The sequence below is a fragment of the Ambystoma mexicanum genome, chromosome 10 (genome assembly GCF_040938575.1).
Source record: "Ambystoma mexicanum isolate Mex_15411 chromosome 10, UKY_AmexF1_1, whole genome shotgun sequence".
Lineage (NCBI taxonomy): Eukaryota > Metazoa > Chordata > Amphibia > Caudata > Ambystomatidae > Ambystoma > Ambystoma mexicanum.
Window position 1 is genome coordinate 248,192,762 of NC_090932.1, and position 21,854 is coordinate 248,214,615.

The following is a 21,854-nucleotide window of genomic DNA, read 5'->3' on the forward strand; positions in this document are numbered from 1 at the left end:
CCCTCTGTACTCGTTTATCTTTCTTAACAGAACTGAACTATGCCACCAACGCCCACCTCCCTAAACATTTTCAATCCGAACTCAAACCCTGTACAATGCCCCCAGATGGGGTGGCAGTCAGTCAGTGTGTTATGCTGGACTCTATTCCTTTTTTGTCTCGAAATCAATACATGGTCTAGCCATCGCCCCGCCCCACTTGGCTAACTTCCATCCCCCAACCCTCACCAAGTCACACTCAAGCACTCAAACTCAGTTCTATTCATCCCAGTGCTACCTTCTGCTTTCACCAATTCACCTTACGAAGGGAACTCCCTAGCCCCATTACAGATTCCATTTCCTCAATACTTTCTCCAATGGGTGGACATTGACAAGTGACAATACGGGTAACCAATACCTTAACCATCTTAATTATTGATCAGCCATTGGATTATTTTATTTTGTGCTCCAAAGAGTGAAAACCAGAGAGCTCCCAGATTGGTGGTGCATAGACCCTCAGCTGAAGGAATTTTGTTTAGATGATCCAGCCAAATGAGGGAAGGCCTCAACGCCACAATATTTCCAAAACAAAACTCCATTGGCATCTAGGAATCATAACAAGGGCAATGCACGTTGCATAGGTTTGGGCGATGCTTAGAATTTTGAGATCCAAGTTCAGTTCTTATCCGGTTTCAAAATACTATACATAATATAATACTATAATGGCTGAAAAAGAAAAATATTCCTTCTTTGCCCAGGATCATACATTTTCGTTAAGAGGTGAAACCATGATTCTTATTACGGTTTTGTATGTTCACAGCTGGACAGATATCACATTGTACAGACTCCCCAGTCTAAAAGCTTAAAAAACTGATTTTTACTCCACTTCATTCTGGAGCATGTAGATGCAATACAATTCCTGGCAATGCAGCTTGCACAGATTTGTCGTGCATCAACCTTTTTGCCATGCATAGTATGATCTCACACCACATACCGGGCGCGGTCATAGCACACCAACATGACCTCACATTGATATGTCTGCTGTCTTTTTACAGCATCTGCGGATTGTGTCCGTTTCACGGAGCAGATGCCAGAGCTGCTGGAGGTCCCAACGGCAGCTCTGGTTAAAGACCATCTTGCGCACAGCTGCCAAAACTCACCATGCAGCACATTACCCATTTTACTCCACTTCCACGAAGGTTGCCCTGCCCAATTTAGGCTTGGGGCCAACCCTGCAGTTTGTGAATTTACATGTGGAGCTAATTCATCAGCTCCTACATTGGACGCTATGAATTCAACTCAATGAGGGGTTGGTATTGGGGAAGGAGGTATGGGTAAGTTATTATGCTCATCAGTTAAGAGTCTTGGAGTCAAACTCTTACCCTCTTGTTCACGGGAATTGCAAATCTCGTCCATATGTAATACAGGCTTCCAGATATTGAAAATCCTTAAACAAAAAAGCGTTGCCTTTTCTTCCATCGGATTCCCGACCTAAAGTTGCGACGGCATCCATTTTAGGGTCCTTAAGATTACTGAAAAGGGATCCATAAACAAGCCTTTGATTCAGTGGTTGCAGCTACTCCAAAATGGTGCAGGCCAGCTGGCACCCAGAGCCAACCATCTCTCCTATTCCAGGGCCTTCTTCAGCAGCGTCACTGGCTTCCGGTGAGCAAGGTTCTTTGCATTACTCATCGTGCAATCCATCGCTCTGGAGCAGAGTATCCAAGCCAAACTGATTCCTTATGTACCAGCTAGGTCACTTCACTCCGCCTCTCAGAATAACCTGATAGTACCCAGATTTTGTAGAGCACAAGTAGGAGGCAAAGCGTTCTCCATTCTCATGCCATCTATGTGAGAACCTTGGCCTGGTTGACCTTTCTTTCACTACTAAAACTCAGGATATCCTGTTCACCCTCTCTTCCTCTACAACTCCTGGCCCATCTGAGGCCGTCTCTCCTCCTCCTGCTCCTCCTTTCCACTGTTCACCCCAAATGATGTTTCTAGACAAGTCCGATCTATGAAAGTCTTGTCAAAGCAGGTTCTCCCCTGCTCATCCAGAACAATCAAAGGCCACATTGAAACCCTTGCTCCAGGCTTGGCCGATTTCTGCAACCACTCCTCTGTCACTGGAATTTTCCCCTCCTCCCTTAAGCACTCTCTTGTGCACCCCCTTCTAAAGAAGCCCTCGGCCGATCCTTCCTCTCTGGCAAACTATCACCCGATCTCCATCACCCCTTTCCTGGTCAACTCTTGTAAAAGCTAGCCATCGCCCAGCTTAATCTACATACTGAACCTGTTGGTTGCCTCCATGACCACCAGTCTGGATTCAGAGCTGCCAGAAGCACAGAAACTGCTCTCCTAAACACCTGTGAAGACTTGCTCTCCAAACATGAGTAATCTCCCTTCTGTCCTCATTCTCCTCAATCTATCCTCTGCTTTTGACACAGTCAACCATGCCATCCTACTCAATCGTCTCCACGACAACCTTGGTGTTACTAATCAGGCCCCGGCCTGGTTGACCTCCTTTCTCACCGACTGACCCTCTCGGGTCCAACTGGGGTCTTTCCCCTCTACTATCTTGCTCTCTACTTGTGGTGTTCCACAGGGGCAGACCTGTCTCCCTGGCTCTTCAAGAACTACCTGGTACCTCTTGCTCACTGCATCGCTACTTTCTGCTCCAATTTTCAATGTTATGCTGATGACACTCCGCTCTCTTTCCGACTCCCCTCAGCCACCTCTGCTTCTTCTCTCATACCAGACTGTCTGGCCACAATTCAGGAATGGTGTGCTGCCAAGGATCTCTGCCTTAATGCCAGTAAGACTGAAATCCTCCTCATTGGGACCTCTGCTAACTCCTTTCCACTCTCTGGCCGCCCACTCTGGGCCCTCTTCCTGCTCCTTCATGGGAAGCTAACAATCTTTGTGTCCTCTTTGAATCCACCCTCTCCTCGCATCTCCGACGTCTCTAAGAAGTCAAACTATCAACTGCACCTCCTCAGAGGTATTCTTCCTTTTCTCACTTTCCCCCAGAAGCTCACTGTCTCCAGAGCTCTAGTCCTCTCTAGGCTGGACTATTGCAACATCCTCTTTCTAAATCGTCCTGCCTCTACTCTTCGACCTTTACAACTTATCCAGAACAGGACTGCAAGAATGGTCCTTGGCCTCAAGACCAGGAATCGGAGCTCTCCAGCTCCGAAATGTCTTCACTGGCTCCCTGTGGCGGCAAGCATCAACTTCAAACCCCCCTGCATCAACCAGAAGGCTTTCTGGGGCGGGGGCCGCTTTATCTCCAATGTTCTCTTCCAAACCATCTTCCTTCTCAAGCTCTCTGCTTATCCCCACCTCCAACTCTGAGGGTCCGTCGCTTCTCCAAGCAGAGAGATGGGGGGGGGGGTCTATCTCCTCAGCTGGGACCTCCCTCTGAACAGCCTCCCTCCCTGCCTCAAACTTCAGCAGAACCACCTCCAGTTCCGGTAGCAACTCAAGACCTTCCTTTTCGATTCTGCTTTCTCTCTTCCTCTCCCCTGCTGATGCACCAGACTGCTCTGCGCACTAGTCATCTGGTCTCTCTCTGAACTCAGGCCTAGGCTCTGCCTCTGGGCTCCCCAGCACTTAAGGGTCTATATCTGCAACCCGACAGTCCCTTCTCTCTGCACTTACACAAGCCACCTGCTGGTTGCACTTGTGAGTTAACTGCACTTCACCCTTCCCGTCCACCCTGGCACTTCTCCCCTTCCCTGCACTTGCCCGATCTGAAAGACAAGGCCTAGTAAGATTGTTATTTTGTCCTCCTCGGTTTCCCCTTCCTTGTCTTGTCGCACCTAGAAACACTTGTGAACAGGCGCGTTAAAAATGCCACATCATATAGTCCAACTCTCTCCCTTTTCAGCTTTGGGAAATGGTTGATCATCTGGGCTTTCGGAAGCTTTTTTGGAGTCTTTGGTGTTCTCCTTTGTTTCTTCAGCGAGTTCTTTTCTTCACTGGTTGCTCAGTGCCGAGATGCCTTTGGGCCGTGCTTAGCGCTTTATAAATGCTGGTACATTACATTCATACATTACGTCTTTTCACGTTTTCTTTGCAGAAGGCTGAAGTGCCACAGAGTAAAATGGCCCTCAAATTGATTCTCATGATACAGTGGAGCATAGACAACTCCTGGACACTTATTTGGCCAAGTATGTGTGCGAGTCATGCTGGCGCCTGGATAGCTCATTACAATTTACTGCTTTAAAGTCCATTTTCCTCATCAAAGTGCACTAGCAATGGAAACAGAATCGGTGACTTTTGGGGTGCATGTTGTGTGGCAGTTGGCTGCCAGCTGGACTTTTTGGCAAGGGAAGTAGCCCACTCGGTTCCTATGCAGTGGGTTCTTTTCGCATTCAGTGACAGCGGCAAGCAGGTGCTTCACAAGACTACCACTAAGTTTCAACCAGACATCAACAAAAAACAAGCACTCCCTCAGCCCACAGTGGGTTGGCTTTGTGGTAACAGTCATAAGTGTGTACACGTTGAGCAACTGGCAATGCATCATACAGCCGCCTCAGGAGTTAAACCACCTGCTACACACACCTGAGTGAAATTTGTAAGAGAGAGATGCCATTCTTGAAAATGTAGCTCAGAAGGCTCATGATCCTGCTGAGTAAATGTACGAGCAGCTTGCAAGTATTGGTTACCAGACCAGGAAGATTCATCTATGCCAACAGCTGTCCAGCAGTTTCAGCAGAAAGGTGTCACCCTACGCCCTAGTAACACGCCAACACAGGAGGCAGATGCCAGTGAATGGGAGAAGGGGATGCAAGTCCCCTACCGTGTGCACCTTTCCCGTTTTGGGCTCCCTCTCTTCCCACATTCCAGTGGCCACATCACCCAGGCCCTCGTGAAAACCAAGGCCTCTGTGCCAAATATCTCTTGTTCAATGCACACTGCCCTCTCCTGGTCTGTGTGGTTAACTGATGCACCTGTACAGCTCCGCACCTCGTACCACCTAGCACTCAACATGCCCATGGCACTATGGCATTAGAGAAGCAGAATCAAGTAATCACTGCTGGCCTTCAACGCTGATCAGCAGATGTACATAGATTGGAGACAAACTGCTGATCTAGTGAGAAGCACCCCTTTTCTATCTCTCAAGGGTCCAGGTCGATACCAAGAGTTTATTTTAAGAATCTTAGCCCTCTTCTTCGTCCTCTTCCCCTTTGTCCAAATGCCGTATTCAGGCTGCAAGTGGAAGGATGCAAATGCCAATATATTGCTGGTAAGTCTCTTTAACTCTACTCTCCAAAAATGTCTCCCTGTACTTTATATGGCCACCTTATCTCTGGCGGGCACAGAAGACCTATGATGCAAGGGTATTCCAAGTATCTTGCAGATGTATCCTGGATTCCCAGCATCTACAATTATCTGCCTTTTGACATACAAATTGTTTGTACGCTGCATGAAGGCCACAGCAGAGCCATAAACTGCAGACAGTTGTTCCGGGGGCTCATTCAAATTTTCTGGCTTTCTTCCCTCTAGCGATGCGCTCTGGCGACATGATGGAGTCTCACGGAAGTTCAGTCCAGCTTTCTTGCAGCTGCTACCAACTGCTCGCACGTTGCATGCAAAGTACAGCAGAGCTTTCAATTCTAGACAGTCGCCCTATAGGATTCCATATTCCTTTCCTCGCATAGCGCCGCACCCCATAGAATTCACCAGAGTCCCAGGTAAAAACGCAGTTCAACTGTGCACGTAGCCTCTTCCAGCTCAATGTAATATGCGACTCTCCTACATCCAGCCTTAGTCCTCCAACGTAACTAGACCAGCCTTTCAGCATTTCCTCAAGAGTTCTGAATGTTCCTGAACAGTTCCTTACTACTACTACATGCACGGCTTTGCTCCCGTCTCGCGACTTTTCACACTCATCTGCTGAAGGAAAGATTTTTCACGCCAAATTCCGATTTACATAACACTGGGAAAATGGTGCGGGATTGGTAGAGGGAATTTTGTGCCAATCTTCATTCTGTCCGCAGTACGTAAATCGTCAGTCTTGCCTGCCCCTACAGACCACAAATGCCACCAGCTCCCTCTATATTCCCCAAGCCGCCGCTCACATAAATGCTGGGACTTGTATTCACTAGGTGTTAAATCGTAGAACTGCACCAAAAATCATATTGATGCTTGGCCATCAAGTTTTATTACTTTAGGATTACATTTAGTGTTGCCAATTCTTTGGAGATACATGCAAGACGGGCAATTCCAAGAAATGAACGTTGTCGCAGGTTATGCGGCAATACTTGGCCGGAATCTGCGCAGCATTTGCCGACTAGCTGTGAAAGTATAGAGAATCTACGCAACCAAATGGGAAAGCTATATAGGAATTATAGAATTTTTAACGCACCTGTAGTTTTATGGAAGGGAATGATAATTGTATTTATTTTGTGGTCAGATTGTATTCGAACATTATGCAAATTTCATCCTTCAACATGATTTGAAGGATGGTTATTTTTAAAATATGGTATTATTAAGTAAATGCTTGCATTAGAGATGTATACAAAGCCATGTTGGCTCCGAGTATACTCGGATAAATATTCCCCAAGGGGATTCATGAGCCTCTCTGTATCCCCTGCGCTGCTTTTCAGGGGCCGCAGAAGGATGCAGAGGGCAGAGGCCACTCCTAGGGAAAGCGGGGACGAGGATCCCAGGAAATGCTCAAATTAAGAGCTTGTGTGTGGAGAGGGCGGTGGTCATGGATGGAGAACGATTAGGCGAGTGCAAGAGCACACTATTTGGCCGGTAGTTGACAACTGCAACCAGACTTCTCCGGTCGCCATGCATCCAGCCAAGTAATTAAGAAGGGTTTGAAATTGCTGGGAGCATTCAGCTCCTTTGTAAGAGCTAGAACAGCCCGATTAGCTTGACACAACAGTTACCAAGGGATACTTTTGGCTCATCAAAACCCTCTGCATTATCCACAAGGCCTTCTGGGGCCTGAGGCCTCAATACCTTCTACTCTCTTTTCCTTCTCGAGCTCTCGCTCATCTGCCTCCAACTCTCTCAGGGTCAGTCGCTTCTCCAAGCAACAAGTTGGTGATAGATCTCTTTCTTCAGCAGGGGCCTTCCTCTGGAACAGCCTCCCTGAAACTTGAGGAGAACCATCCCCGATTCCGGAAGCACCTCAAAATCTTCCTCTTTGCTTCTGTTTTCTCTCCTCCTCTGCCCTGCTGAGCTCCTGGCTGAAGCTGCACTGGTTACCTGGCCACCCTCTGATCTCGGGCCCTGGTCCCCGCCCCCGCCAGTTGCACATCTGCACTGCCTCCCTGCCAACCCTCCCACTTAGGGACTGTTTTCTGTAGCACTTGACCCCTGATGTTCACACTTACCCTTTGCACTTGCCACCAGCTGGCCGCAGTTCTCTTATTGTTTTATGTATGTCTTTTTGCCCCATGTAATGCACTGTGCCTCCCCCCTCCCCCGCACTTGCGTGATCTGAATGACACCTGGTCTAGTAGGATCCTTATCTTTGTCTTCCCTTTGTTCCCCCTCCATTGCTGCATCGCACCTTGAAACACTTGTGTATAGGCGCGTTATAAATGTCACATCCCATCACCAAGCTAACTAGTGCCATACAAATATACCTTTCTGCCATTAACAATGTGTGTGAATTTGCCTAACGGGTGCAATAGTAAACCTCCAGAAGACATGTAAGGCATATGCATTGAACACCAAGTTATAGTTGCATTTCATTTGGTAGTTAGATTGGTTACATACTATGTATTAGTGTCTCCATTTGCAGGAGCAGCGAGAGTGAACGAGGAAGCAACGTCGCATCACAGAAAAAGAGGTGGCAGCAGAGAAAATGTGGTGGTATGAGCAGAGATGAATGCATTACCAGATGGACCTGCGGAGTTGCAGTGTTTTCAAATAGCAGCAAGCGTAGGGAAAGACTAACTGGCAACTATCAGCAAGAAGGAGGAACTGACAGAAAAGAAAGGGGGAAGCTATTTAAAGAGCATGTAAAAAGTGAAGACATGTAAAAGAACATGGCAAAAGACGGAGGATTCAACAGACAGGCATTAATAAAAGACACAGCAACAGATCGAAGGGTTCAGGCAATATGCATTTTAAGGTGCATGCCAAAACTGGGTAAAAATATAAAAAGCAAGTTCTGTCATCTTTCAGACACTCCATTCAGGATGGACTTTAGCTCCTGGGTCACGAAGAGGTGCATAACAATGCGAACACCCACGAGCTACTTCCAGCTCCTGCTCCATGAATTCCAATTCCGGCTCCTGTGTCACGAACAATAAAACGCTCTGCCTGCATTGTGCATCCTGTGCTGTGCAATGGCAATCAAAGACACAAAAGAAATAGCGTGTTGGACATCTGAATAAACGCCAACCATTGCAAGCCTTCTGAATCCCTGCTACTACAGATCCCTTTCGTACTTTATAAAAATAGGTTCGGCACAGGACCATGCAGCTACAAGCCAAAACTAAAGAGCAACCCCTTTGTGTTCCCTAGGCCAACTATCCACCACCCAATTTTCAGAAATCATGTCCCTTGGAAAGCTAGGGTTCTTCCAACGTCACGTGTTCCACTCAAGACGAAGATTAGCTGATCGTCACCATGCACGAAGAGAACGGCTGAAAGAAAGCTCGTGGGCTCCACTTAGGCACCCAGCAATGGGTGAATGGTGTAGAATCAGTCAGGGGTTTGGGGAGCTTTAGAGGGCAAAGGTTAGCAAGGCTGAGCCTCCCTTTGTGTACTCCAAAGGCTACCCACCTCTTCCTTCTCCTTCCCAGAGGTTAGCAACGGTTATGAGGTTTACTGGGCACTTATATATTAGGTGCCAGCTCACTGAACCCACATTTTGCGTATAAGAAAGTACAGCTGCACACACAAACACACTGGCTCTTGCCAATAACAAATCACCTACGCTTCGTATGCCCACCTTTGTAACGGACAATAATTACCAAGAAAAAAACCATTAGCAAAGCCACTAGACTTACCTTCGTCTTGTATTGTGCTTAGTTCTGTTAGTCACATTGCCTATTGCCATTGTCCTCATTGTTTTGTGCTCTCAGAGCAGGCCAAAGTTCACACGTTGCTAATGTGCAGCGACCACGGCCTGCAACACTAGCACTATTATAGCTAATGTTCCGCCATTGTCCCGCCGATGGGGGCGAGCGCTCAGCGCTCAACAGTAATGTCTGCTGACAGAAACTGGGCCGCGCTGCCTAAGGAAGGGCCTGAGGGAGCAGAGGACGGGCTGGTTTAGGCATCAGGATAACACGATTTTAGGTGAACCTCTTAGGTTTTTTTTGTAAATTGTATGCAGCCCCGGGTACATTTAACACTGTCAATAACACTTTTTTTTAATAATATGATTTAAAAGTTGTAAAAATCGGTAGACCACCACAGTTTTCCGAATAAGAACTGGCGTTCGAGGAAATTCTGGTAACCGGCCGCGCCCACACCCACCATGCGAGGCCTCAGCTCCATCCCGTGCCCACATGCGACTGTCAACAATGCCCTGCTTATACCGTGCGTTTAACATTGGCGGAGACGGAGCCTGTGAGGGCTGTACTATTTATGGCAAATGGCCAGCGGAGTCAGGCCAGACCTTCACAAATATAAATAGTTCAGTGTTCACAGTCTGCAACCGCTGCAGCAAGCGCATTGTGCCCTCTGTGTAGGCAGGCACACCATGTACAGTTAGTGTAGCCCGACACAGAGCAAACACACACTGCACAGCTTGCATTAATTTCTTAGCGCACCCAGATGCCGATAGTTCATTTCGAAGCCTTTCCGTTTTGAAAAATGATGCTTTTCTGCACTTCCTAAAAGTAGATTTTTCCAAGGTTGCCTTTAAAATTATTCTGGTACATTTTGCGAAGGTGTTCAGCACCGGGATCCCTTTTAAGAACCATTAAAATACTATTTTTTTTTTTAAATAACAAAAAATGTTATGGTCTAAATGGCTGTCCAAATGCAATCTCACAAAGATGCAGTTTTTCATATACAGCCTAAAGATTTAGTGTGCCTGGACACGTAATTTGACTGGGAATTCCTGCGTGCCTTTCTGCCTGCCGTTCTTTTTCACCACTTAGCAACCCCCGCCCACCTGGTGCCTTCCACATCCTTACTGTTCATGGCCTGTAAGAATGTCATTGTATTTTTATTTGTTCCCTCCCTTGCCTTGAAGCGCTTTGAAACACTTGTGTATAGGCGCTATATAAATAAACTATCATGTCATATAATTACCACAACAGTGAAAAACAAGGACGCCAAAAGCAGTTTCTTGAGCCCCTGTGCGGGCGCTTCTGTCACGAGGGTGCTGGCAATTTTGGAAGGCAGCAGGTGAAATGGTGAATATGTTCGGCTCGGGTATGAAAGATCTGCAAGGCCGTTTTCCAAAAATAGGTACTAGGTTAATGTGTTCCAAGCGTCAGACGAAGGTGAAGAGCGGGTTAATATACAATTAGTAAAGGGGCACAGATGGCGCCAGGAAGTCCTCCCGGCGCGTGACGTAAGTGGACCAGTTCAGACCTTCCACTTCCTGAACTCGTCCCCTCCAACCAATATCGTTTGGGAGCGGAGAAATGAGCGTGTACGGCTCGTCCTGCTTTCAGGCAGGTCCCAAGGGACGGACTTAAATGGCTCACCAGTAGTGCGGAACCCCAGGCAAGGCGCGTGTAATAAGCAGGCGGGTGGATGCGTGTCTAGGAGCAACCAAGACATTTCTTTAAAACCCTCCTGTGCTGAGAATGCGCACGTCACTCTCTTGGCACTACCTTCCCAGTGCCAGTGCACGTGAAGCACGCGTTCCGAATCATGCATTTACAAATAATCGCCTCTTCACTGCAGAAAACTGCACCCCAAAAGAATCCATCCTGGATGAGGATGGTTTAGAGGCCAGAACTAATGGCCGCCCCAAAAAGGTTCACGTTTATATTTTCACATTTATTTTAACAAATCTTGGGAGATTTAGGTCGATCCAAGCTGCAGAAATTGGTTGGACACTGAATCCCATTCATAACCAATCAATCTTAACACGTCGGAAGCTGCATAGCTGCCCCATCTCCAGAGGGACGCGAGAGCGAATGAGAAGAGCCCAAGAAAAATTTATACAAGCATGTCCCATGGTTGGACGTTTTAAAATCGCATAACACATGGAGCTGTGGAAAGGAGAGGGAGGGGGGGCAGAGTGTGGCACAATAGCAATTACCAGGGATTAAACCCCCAAGTCAGGAGTACAGGAACAGAGGAACATTAATGGAAAGGGGAAGGGAACCCAACTGCGATGCAGCGTGCCAGGGAGAGGCTCCCACCATGCCATACATACCCAGTAGCTTCACCGAGAACCATGGAGCCAAGAACCACCTGGTTACGCAGAGGAGAGATACTCCAACCATGCAACAACGGCCCATGGTCTCAAACTGGCACAAGGTAAACCTCACCTGGACAGCAGCCCCAAAGCGGACCGAGCCTTGCAGGGGCCAAGAAAATTGGAGTGAAGTCCATTAAAGGCCCTGGCCATCGTGGTCCGGATCATAGGCATATGACCACTCTATTAAACCACAAATTATTTACCACAAAAGTAACACTTCTGTAGGCAGGCTAAGCAAACCGTGAAACCTCCCTCAATTAAATGCCATGGTCTCCCCTGGAAGGAGACCCTACCCTTACCCAAGAAATTCCTCCATCAGGACCACCCGCTCACTCCCAGTAGTAGGCAGTGTAAATGTATCCACTATCAAACGTCTACTATACATAACTCATGTTGTCAATCTATGCCATCTCCTGCCAATGGGATGTCCCCACCCCACCCTGGATCACGGTCTTCTCATTCATCACTTTCCTTTTGTAAAGTTTCATCCTTATGTGCTAGTGTTGCTGATCAAAGCGCTCGAGATCTATTATTTGGTTGTTTCTAATACTCTGTCAGTCGCCACCCCAGTGGCTTAACAGCGCAGAGACTCACCTGGGTAGAGATTGTTGTGCCTTTGGGAGTCCTTAGTTTGAAGAGGAAGAGGAAACGCCATCAGAGGAGAGGGAGGATAGCAGGGAAGGAAACACAAAGGGTTTGTGCCAGTTAGGAGAGAGGGTGGAAGGCAGGGGTTGAGAATAGAATACTTTGCTTCCTGTAGTGTCAGTGAAGAGTGATCAAAGCCTACCACTGATCGACAAAGGGCCACTACATACTGCTCCCAAGACCAAGCGTACAAGCCATAAGGGCAGTTCCCAGTACTTAAGGAGTACCGGAAATCTTCATGATAGTGGTTGCTCAATTAATATATCAACACATAGGCCTGGTGCCTGATCGCCACCACCCCTGCCCATATCACGCGGTGTTGCTCTTCCCCATTGATCGTTGTGATCAGGTTTTGTGTACAGGTCCCTAAAATCATCCAGTATATCTGTACCCAGAAAAGTTGAGTGCACCTTTCCAGAGGAGGTGGTACCTCACCGGCTAAAAACCAGAATCACCCACCACCCGGAAACAAACAGATTCACCTACCCAATCTTAAAAGCGTACAACCAGCCCCAAACTCAAGCATATATGCACCAACACACACACACACACACACACACACACTTTGAATGGACACATTATTTGCAACTTTAAGTCTGCTTGAAAAAAGGATCCAGTAATCACAGAAATTGGCAGACCCATCCTGACGTCCAATAAATGCATCTCCCAGCAATAATCCGCGATTAACGTGCTGGCACACCTAGTTTAATAACCTCACATTGCTTCCTATGATTCATAAGGACCCATTTCATGGATTCTGGGCTCGCCAGGACAGAAATAGGCCCAACTGGGATTTAAATCTGCTTCTAACACAGATCTCGGCAACAGCCACTCAACCTGCTGAGCTATGTTATTTGTTTCCCTTTCCAACTCTCTATAGCATCGATCCAAGAATTCAATATGGGGTCAATTATGTAATAGGGAATGGGCGGCCTCTCTAACATTGGTTTACTATATACTGATAAACTGTTTTGCCCTGCATTTCTCTTCTCCCAGAAAGGATCTACTGACCAGACCACAGTATACACTCCAAAGGACGCACACAGGAAAGCAGAACATGTCTCTATGGGCACTGAGACCTATACATGCACGGACCACCCGTGGGCTTAGCAGTGAAGACGTAGGACAGGGCGAGAGGAGTAGATTACTGTGCTGGCCTGGATGCTACTGTGTACGAGCCAGTGAGAGGTTCCAAAAAGGGAAGAACACTGCAAGAGATGTGCAACCAGGTGATCTCTTACAAGGAGGATGGGGAAAGCCAGCCACTGAGAGTCTAACAATTGTACAACCAAGTAAGACATTTCAATGAGGATGGATAAAGCATACTGAGTTGAGCGGACCAGGAGCAGGACAGGGTGTCATTCCGAGGAGTATAAAGCAAATGATGAGTGTTGAGCAGATGCACAGGCATTGACGGCACTAACAGCATCAGTGCCCAGAATCACCTGCACAAGGCTAACTGGAGCACCATCTGCTCTCCACTCACCAGGTAAGCGTAGATGGGCTTTGTCTCTTTGTGTTTCCTAACTTTGCTCTGTGTTGCAAGAAGGGCTTTTTTAATCTACAATTTTTCTGATGCACCCTGAAATGCTGTGATTGCACTCTCCACTGACTTTTCTCTTTAAGTGCACATCTCTCCTGACTAAGCCCAGGCGGGCTACATGTTTTCTGTTGGCCTTTTCATTCCATCATGGCCACCACTTTTGAAAGCACCAGAGTGCTTCTATTCCAACTAAGCATCATAACGTGGCTCCACGCCGATTGGCCACATCTCATACCATCTGGGACAATCCAGGGAGCCGGCACCCTGACCAAGGCCCACCTAAGGCCTCTGTCTGGTCCTGTCCAGAGATGGAAGAAGAACCTCTGCTGGCAACGCTCCCAATGGTTTCTCACAGACTTGGTCCCTGCACGTCCAGACCACGAACAAAATCTTGGTTTCAATTGCTCCGGTAAGCAATATGGATCACATTGGTCCACCCACCTTCCTTGGACACCATGACTGCTCCAATTGTTTCCTGCTCCCTTTCCTACCTGCCTAATCTCTGCATCAGTTGTACTACGCATCTTGATGTGCCTCATACGGATTGCTTCTCTACTACTTTCTTTAATGCCCTGCTTCCAAAAATCCCTTTTATAAATGCTCTGGTGTGCTTCCAATTGTGCATCTATCATTTTGTACTGTGCACCCATCATATTGTACTGCTTTTTAGTGCTTTCTGGCAAAATTCGTTTTTACATGTGCTTCCAGCTGTGCATCCAACCTGTACTGCATTTCAGGGCTTTCTGACAAAATTCAAATTTAGGTGTGCTTTCCAATTTGTTAATGATCTGGGTAGTTCCAGTGTGTTCATTGATATGGTCTGCTTGGCCACCTGGTGAGATTCTATTGTTGCGCAGTGCATCTGACCATCTCCTCTGTTATCCTCTGATTCCCCCCCTTGTCACTGTTCCCATGATGCTCTCCATCTCCCCTATCTATTCTAACTGCTTCTCCATCACAGATCCTCCCCTCTATCACGAAGTCTGGCAGGAAGAATCTTAAAAAGGCACTCCTGAGTTCCAACCCTGGTCTGCCCATCTCAGACACCCACATCAATGCTTCCTCCAGACAATCACTGACATTCCCTTTGCTGTTCCGACTTCTGATTTATGGACCCCCATACGGTCTCCTCCTCACCCATTACAGGCAGCACCAGATGGGAAGTGCACTTGGCTCACTTTGCATCTTCCAAATGCACCATTAATGTCTATCACAATAGCACTATCATGGCCCAAGGCTCTCAACCCAACCTCCTCCTCCTTGGCAGACGTCTTCCATCTCTCTTCAACTCTTCCACCCCTTCACTCTCCCCCAGTGGTGGCACCCCACCCCTGTGCCCCAGTCACAAATCTTTTGAAGGGGGTAACCAGCATCCTTTACATACTCCCAATTATTGCTCTGCTATCAAACACTCCTCTGACATCTGTCACTTCCTTGAAGACCTTGACGCCCTTGCTCTCATGAGACATGGTTCAAGGCCAACTCCATCACTGCTTTTGACAGGGCTACCGCCTACTCCAAAGGCAATATCGTCTCACCATCTGCTACATAAGGCGGCTCATATCCAAGCCTGCATCTCTGGAGCCATCAATAACACGGGTCAATATTATTATTATTATTACACAATCCTGTCCAATCCTAGGCCCTCTCGGCCTGGTGGTGGAGTGGCTCTGATCTTCCCCGAGTGGGTTCCTGCATCCATCATCACCACTCAAACCTACTCATCCTTTGAAAGCCTTGTCTAAGGCTTTCTTTCTTGCCTACCTTCTCTCCTACTCCACTGCCATCTACAGGCCCCCCCGACCATCCTCCCTCTTCCTCTCAGAATGGGCTGACCCGTCGTCCTCTCCTCTTGCCTCCCACCAAACTGATCTTCCTTGGGGACTTTAACATCCCATCTCGACTCCCCAGATGTGGATACTGTACACTTTCACGACCTCTGCAACACACTTTCCCTCACTATCCTTACCTCTGGCCCAGCCCACTCTGCCGGACATACTGACATCCCTTTCTCCACCCCTCCTACTACCCCCCCCCCCTCTCCTGGTCTGACCACTCTCTCCTCTCTTCCCACCTTGACCTCTGCTGTCCCCTGATGATGGCTCCTCCTGCACCGAAAGTTTCCTTCTCCGTCATTCAACTGATGAAGCGTGGGTCAGTTGCTGCATTTGCCTGTTCCTTCATCCCTCCTCCACCCCCTTCATTTGACCCTCCTGACTCTGTTCCAGCTAACCTCCATCTCTCAAAACCTGGACAATCTTGCCCCGTCATGAGGATCCACATCTCTTGGTACTCAGAATTTTTTCAAAGCAAGTGCAAAGCTGCAGCGCGGAAGTGGCAGGCATCTAGCTCATCCTATGACAAACTGGCCTTTCCGCCTACTCCAAAGGCAATATCATTTCACCATCTGCTACAAGAAGGCGGCTCATATCCAAGCCTGCATCTCTGGAGCCATCAATAACATGGGTAAACCCTTTAAAATCTGCAAGGAATTTGCCAATCCTACCGCAGTCTCCTCCTCACTCCCAGGCCCTCTGCTCTTGCCGCCCACATCTCCTCCCAAACTCTGGATATCTGTCCTCTATGTCAACTGCTCCCCCCACCCCTCTCCTTCTCTCACCTCCCTTGCTCCCCCTTCACCCCCATACTCTCCTCCTTCTCTCCCACTGCACCAGATGAGATCTCTAGAGATATCCGCTCTATGAAGTCTCCTTTCAACAGGTACTCCCCTGCTCCTCCAGAACCATCAAGGACATCACCTCTCAGCAACTCATTTGCCACAGGTTCCGTCCCATAATCCATTAAACAGTCTCTTGTGCACCCTCTCCTTAAAAAGTCATCTGCTGACCCTTCTTGCCCGTCAAACTATCGCCCTAGCTCTATCACCACTTTTTTGTGCAAACTCATGGAGAAGCTGGTCATCCCCCAACAGACCCTCCACATCAAAGTGGCTGGCTACCTCCATGACCACCAGTCAGGTTTCAGGGCAGTGAGAGGCACAGAAACTGCTCTCCTGAACACCCGTGAAGACCTACTCTCTAACCTGGACTCAAACACTGCCTCTGTTCTGATCTTTCTTCTGCCTTTGACACAGTCAGCCACTCCATCCTCATAAACCGTCTCCATGAGACCCTAGGTATCACGGGCGTTACATAGCGCTTTCCTCTCAAACAGACCATCCAAGTAAAAAGGAGTCCTTTACTCTCCTCCACCTCACTCTCTACCTCTGGTATCCCTCAGGGCTCTATCCTATCGCCATGGCTATTCAGCATCTACCTGGCCCACCTGATCACCTTCTCTCCTCATTTCCTGTTTTATGCTGATGACACACAGCTCTCTTTCAAGCTGCCACCCTCTTCCTCCTCCCTCATACCCACCTGCTATTCAGGCATTGTGCTCAGCCAATGATATCTGCCTTAATGCCAGTAAGAGAAATCCTTCTCATTGGGACGCCTGTTCCTACCTCCTTCAGCTCCCCACCCCCCACTCTCTGGCCAGACTCGTATCCTCTCCCCTCACCCACTTAGGAGGCAAAAAAACATAGGATCATCTTTGACTCCTCTCTTTCTCTCCATACCTCCATACATCATGGATCTTGCCAAGAAGGCCAACATTCAGCTACACCTCCTCAGGGGCATTCTACCTTCTCCTCGCCTTCCCCCAAAAGCTCAATGTCTCCAGAGCCCCGGTTTGCTCTAGGTTACATTACTGCAACAGCCTCTTCCTCAAGCGGCCTCTTTCCTCCCTTCAACTAATCCAGAATAGGACTGCAAGACATATTCTTGGCCTCAAGTCCAGGGACTGCATCTCTCCAGCCCTAAAATCTCTCCACTGGCTCCCAATGAACGCAAGGATCAAATTCAAGACCCTTGCATCATCCACAAGGCTGTCTGAGGCCTGGGACCTCTACATCCAGCTTCCCCTTCCTAAATACCTCCCGACGAGAGTCCTTTGGTCTTCTGGCTCCAACTCTCTGTAGGTCAAACGTTTCTCCAAGCAGAGTGTGAGGTAGATCCCTTTCCGCGGCTGGCTCCTCTATCTGGAATTACCTCACTCGCCTGTCAGACTTGAGCCAGATCTTCTTAAGTTCCAGAAACTTCTCAAAATGTTCATTTTCTCCTCTTCCTTCCCCCTCTCCTACTCCGTGTTAACTCTCCCTCTACCCCCTGCAGCTGGAGCCTGGTCCCTTCAGAGTCATACAGGGGCCAAACCACCCCTTACCAGCACTTGCCCTTTGACTCCCTTTCCTGGACCAGCCCAACCTGGTCCTCCTGTCCACTGCACTCATCGTCCCTTCCCCCCCCTTCCCCTGGCACTTGCCACCTTGGCCCACCCAACACTAGCCCACCCCTGGGGGCACCCCACTCCTGCACTTCTCCATCTACCCCCGCACTTACCACTTGTCATGCACTGTCATGGTAGGATTGTCACATGGCCAATATAAACCGTTTTTTGTTCTACTTTTGCGATTCCCAGGCTCCCCCCGCCCCCAGTCTTGTGGCGCCTGGAAACACTTATGTATAGGTGCCATAAAAATGTCCAATAAATAAATAGGTGCCATTCCAAGGTGGATACAGATGTGTGCGAGTTAAACAGGTATGCATCTAGGGGAGCCACTAGGAGGATGGCTAGAGTACTACAAAGTGTAGCATATGTTCAACCAGAGCCCTTCAGAGAAAGGTGGCGAGTACTGAGAGATGGCAGAGCCATTCCAAGGAGGACGTCCGGTGCAGTAGTCTTTGCTTAGATTGCTGAGATCTTGCCTGTAGGAAGCTTCTCAGGAGACATGTATAAGGGCCAAGCCAACATGGAGGGGGAAATATGTTTCCTCCTTTCCGCATTCAAGTACAATGTTTGGAATGGTCAGTAGGGCCCTTTGGTGGCAATAACCGTGTGCACCACCCGCGTTTGGTCCGTCTCTGGACAAGTCAGCATTAACTTCACGCAAAGGGGGGCATCCCAAACCTGGTCCCAAGTCCTGAATCTCAGCACTGGTAGAGGCAGCCACTGTCTTTGGACGGTTTAGGCCTTCCAAACGGAGGACGTTGAAGGCAGGACACAGCACTCTGCAGTGACACTCTGTCCAGGGAAGGAATAAGGAAAAAGCGGCTCTACAGCAAAAAAGAGTCTGTCAAATAATCTCTCACAAGTGAGTGTAAAGTGTTTCAATTTGAACCACCATTAAGGGGACGCAGCAACAAACGCACAGTGGCAGGATATATACCCCCCTCCATGCCGAATCCAAAAACGCCCCTACAGCTTTGTGATTGGTCGCACCTCCCGACGATTAGCATCTCTTTGTGAAACTAAATAGCTTCTGAAATCCAATGGACCAAAGAAAGGCATACTAGATATTCTGCCTCCTGGTCTCAGAGGAAGGGGGAGGGAGAAGTCAACAGCACAATGGGTTAATGCACCTACTGCCGCCATATGCATGCCCTGGAGAGATACTGATACAGGTTTGCTTGCTATGCAGAGACCTAAAGTCACCTCACGCCTTCTGGAGAAAGGCACAACTTAAAGTGGTGAGGTGAGAGATAAAGTTTGTTATCTTATTCCTTTCTAGTTATGCTCGTTTTAAGCGGTTACACAATTTTAAGAAGAGGTATAGTATAGCTACTCTTAACGATTCTCTTCTAATATTTCCGTTTTATTCTTTAATACTGTTTTATGATTTATCAGTTGCGATCAATTTATTGTAAACAAATGAAATTGTAAAAGTTCGTAACGAACTAAACACAATAAATAAATATCGAACATTAAAGTGGCCATGCAGGCACTAGGAAGGGACAGTTGACCGCACTCTTGAACTCCTTTTTAAAACTGTATTCCATCCCCCCAAATGCTGGCTGCCTTAACCCCTAGATCTCAGGGACGTCATGCAATAAACACACGTGTCATTTGGTCAGGTGACCCGGGTCACAGTGTAAAGTGCACACAGAGACTATAGTTCACTGCGTGACGGGCACAGAAAGCCCCCACCATCCACCAGAGGCCTTTGCTTGGGGTTAAGTGCAGCATACGCTGAGACCAGCCTAAAGTGCACACAGACAAAGAACCACTCACCAAAGGCGACCAGAGCACACCACGGCGCGGTGGGTACAATAAAGCAAGCCGTGCTCTCACAAAGCGCAATGTAAAGTGGCCAAACTAGTTCACTGCTTTCCCCATGCAGCCTCAGCGTGAAGGACACACAACATGTCAGTGCTTACGTACCCTTCATCACTCACCAACGCACGGCACGCTATTGACTATAAACACAGAGTACCCCCCACCCCACCAACACAGACAAGAGTACAAGGTTTGGTGGAGATGGGCTCTTTGTGTGCAGTAAACACAGAACGGAGCGCACGGAAGGGACACAAAGATGCAACCAGCGAGGGACAGCGTGCGAGGTGCACATGTGGAGTTCAATGGCACACACAAAGCAGAGTTTAAGTGAGCAGAAACACCATATCGCAGAGAAGCACAAACTAGCAATAATGAGAAGTGCACTAACAAAAATAATGAGTCCGGGTCCCATTGTTACATGAACACAAAGGACAACACAAAATTGTGTCATCCACAACCACGCTCAAAATGAGACACTCGTCAAACGCCGACTAGACAACAATGCGAAGTGCGGGTTAGCAGAGACACTCACCGTTAGCCCCCAGTCCATGCAGACAGCGTGTTACTCCACCGGCTTGAATTTCCTAGACGGTGCCAGGCGTTCGCTCCCCCCCAAAAAATCCAGTACAGACTGAAGACAAAAGTCGGCTCCGATGGAGAATGTAGGCTGTGTGGACCCGGGGGTGTCCGGGTTATTGAGACGCTGTTCTCCACTCCATGAACCAGGCCCCTCTCCTATCTCACACCCCCCTCCTCGCGCAGGTCTTCAGGGGGGCCAGGGGGTGGTGGCGACAGCGCAGTAAGTGCAGGATGGATCCTGGCTGGGCAGCTCTGGAGGGAACACACAGGCACAGCTGAGGGAAGGAAGGGGAGGGCCGTGCACAGGCCGCGCCCATTGATGCCCTTTCGAGAGCCCCGGATTGGCCACTGCCCCCTGCACCCCTCCCATCCTCACCTCGTGTGTCCACCTTCTACAGCGGCCAGGCGCCTCTAGGATGCAACCCAGCCCGCTCTCAGCAGCTAAGGGATTAGCGAGGGACAGATGCTCTCCCGGCGCTTACACACGCGCCCCTCCCCGCGCACTGCTGCACCTAGACACGACCCCGGCCTCCCCCAACACACACACACCCCGCCCGTGCAGCGACGCAAATATCTCTATAACCGTTCAGTCAATCGATGCTTCGTCCGGCCCCGCACACTCCCATTTCCTCGCGGCACAGATCTCCATCCCACGCAATACACCCGCGGCTCTATTTAACGAACCACTTCGCAAAAGATCTCCAAACACATTCCGCTCAAATCCACACAGCTGGCAACTATTCACACGACCTATCACACAAGCGCGCCCGCACAGAGACAGCTAACGCACAGCATCGCTTAAAAAAAGATGCAATATTCGGAGTCATTTGGCGACTTTTCCGTACCCTAAATCCCACACAACTCAAGCGCGAATACATACAAACATTACCGCGCAATACATACACTAAACACTGTTCATATCACTTAGTTACTAATGTACACTCAAGTGACCCTAAAACTGGTGTCACGTGCATCACTTCACATATAGAAACACCCGACAAAAACAATGCTTACAATTTCATATGTCCACACGCAAAGGGATGGAAATGGAAAACATTTATTGGGGGAACCGTCACTTTTGGCTTACTGCACAAAAACCCAGACTCATTTAAAAGTGGAAAAGGTCGCTTTAATGTGACGGGCCAAAGCTTACAATCAAAACGCTTAACTGGCTCCATGGCCTAACAAGCTAAATAGCTATTTAAACAATCAATTAAATAACTTAAACATTTTCCATTTTCCCCCAACAATTAAATAATTAAATAACCAATTTCCTCCCTAATGATCCCTTGGATCCTACCATATCCTTGCCCCTTTTCCAGGCATCCCGCTTTCTCCCCAGGGGCCATGCCCCTCCAGGCTCAATACCTGATCCCCCGGGGTGACCTGCTTGTGCAAACAGCGCCACCCCCTCCTTTCCCGTGTCATTCCCCCATTGTGCTTCCCTCCCCCCACATCAACAGGGGCCATGCCCCCGGCACCAGAAAAAACCCTCCGAGGAGTTCTTTCTGCCCCAACCCCCACCCCACCATTTTCTACCTCAAACTTTTCACCCAGTCTCCCAGCCAAGAACCAAAGTCCGCCAGGTAGTGACTATTCCCATACATGGACAAGTGTACCCCATCCTCTCTAAAG

At 48.5% G+C, this 21,854-nt stretch overlaps 1 protein-coding gene across 1 annotated transcript in view; it reads right to left on the reverse strand.

Annotated features, from left to right (window-relative positions):
- The window catches only part of SPSB4 (splA/ryanodine receptor domain and SOCS box containing 4), a 268,730-nt gene extending 248,062 nt beyond the window's left edge, over nucleotides 1–20,668 (reverse strand). The window contains exon 1 of the mRNA XM_069617774.1: nucleotides 20,173–20,668. The gene's annotated coding sequence lies outside the window, so the exon portion shown is untranslated. The remainder of the gene's footprint in view (nucleotides 1–20,172) is intronic.
- Nucleotides 20,669–21,854: the final 1,186 nt, after the last annotated feature.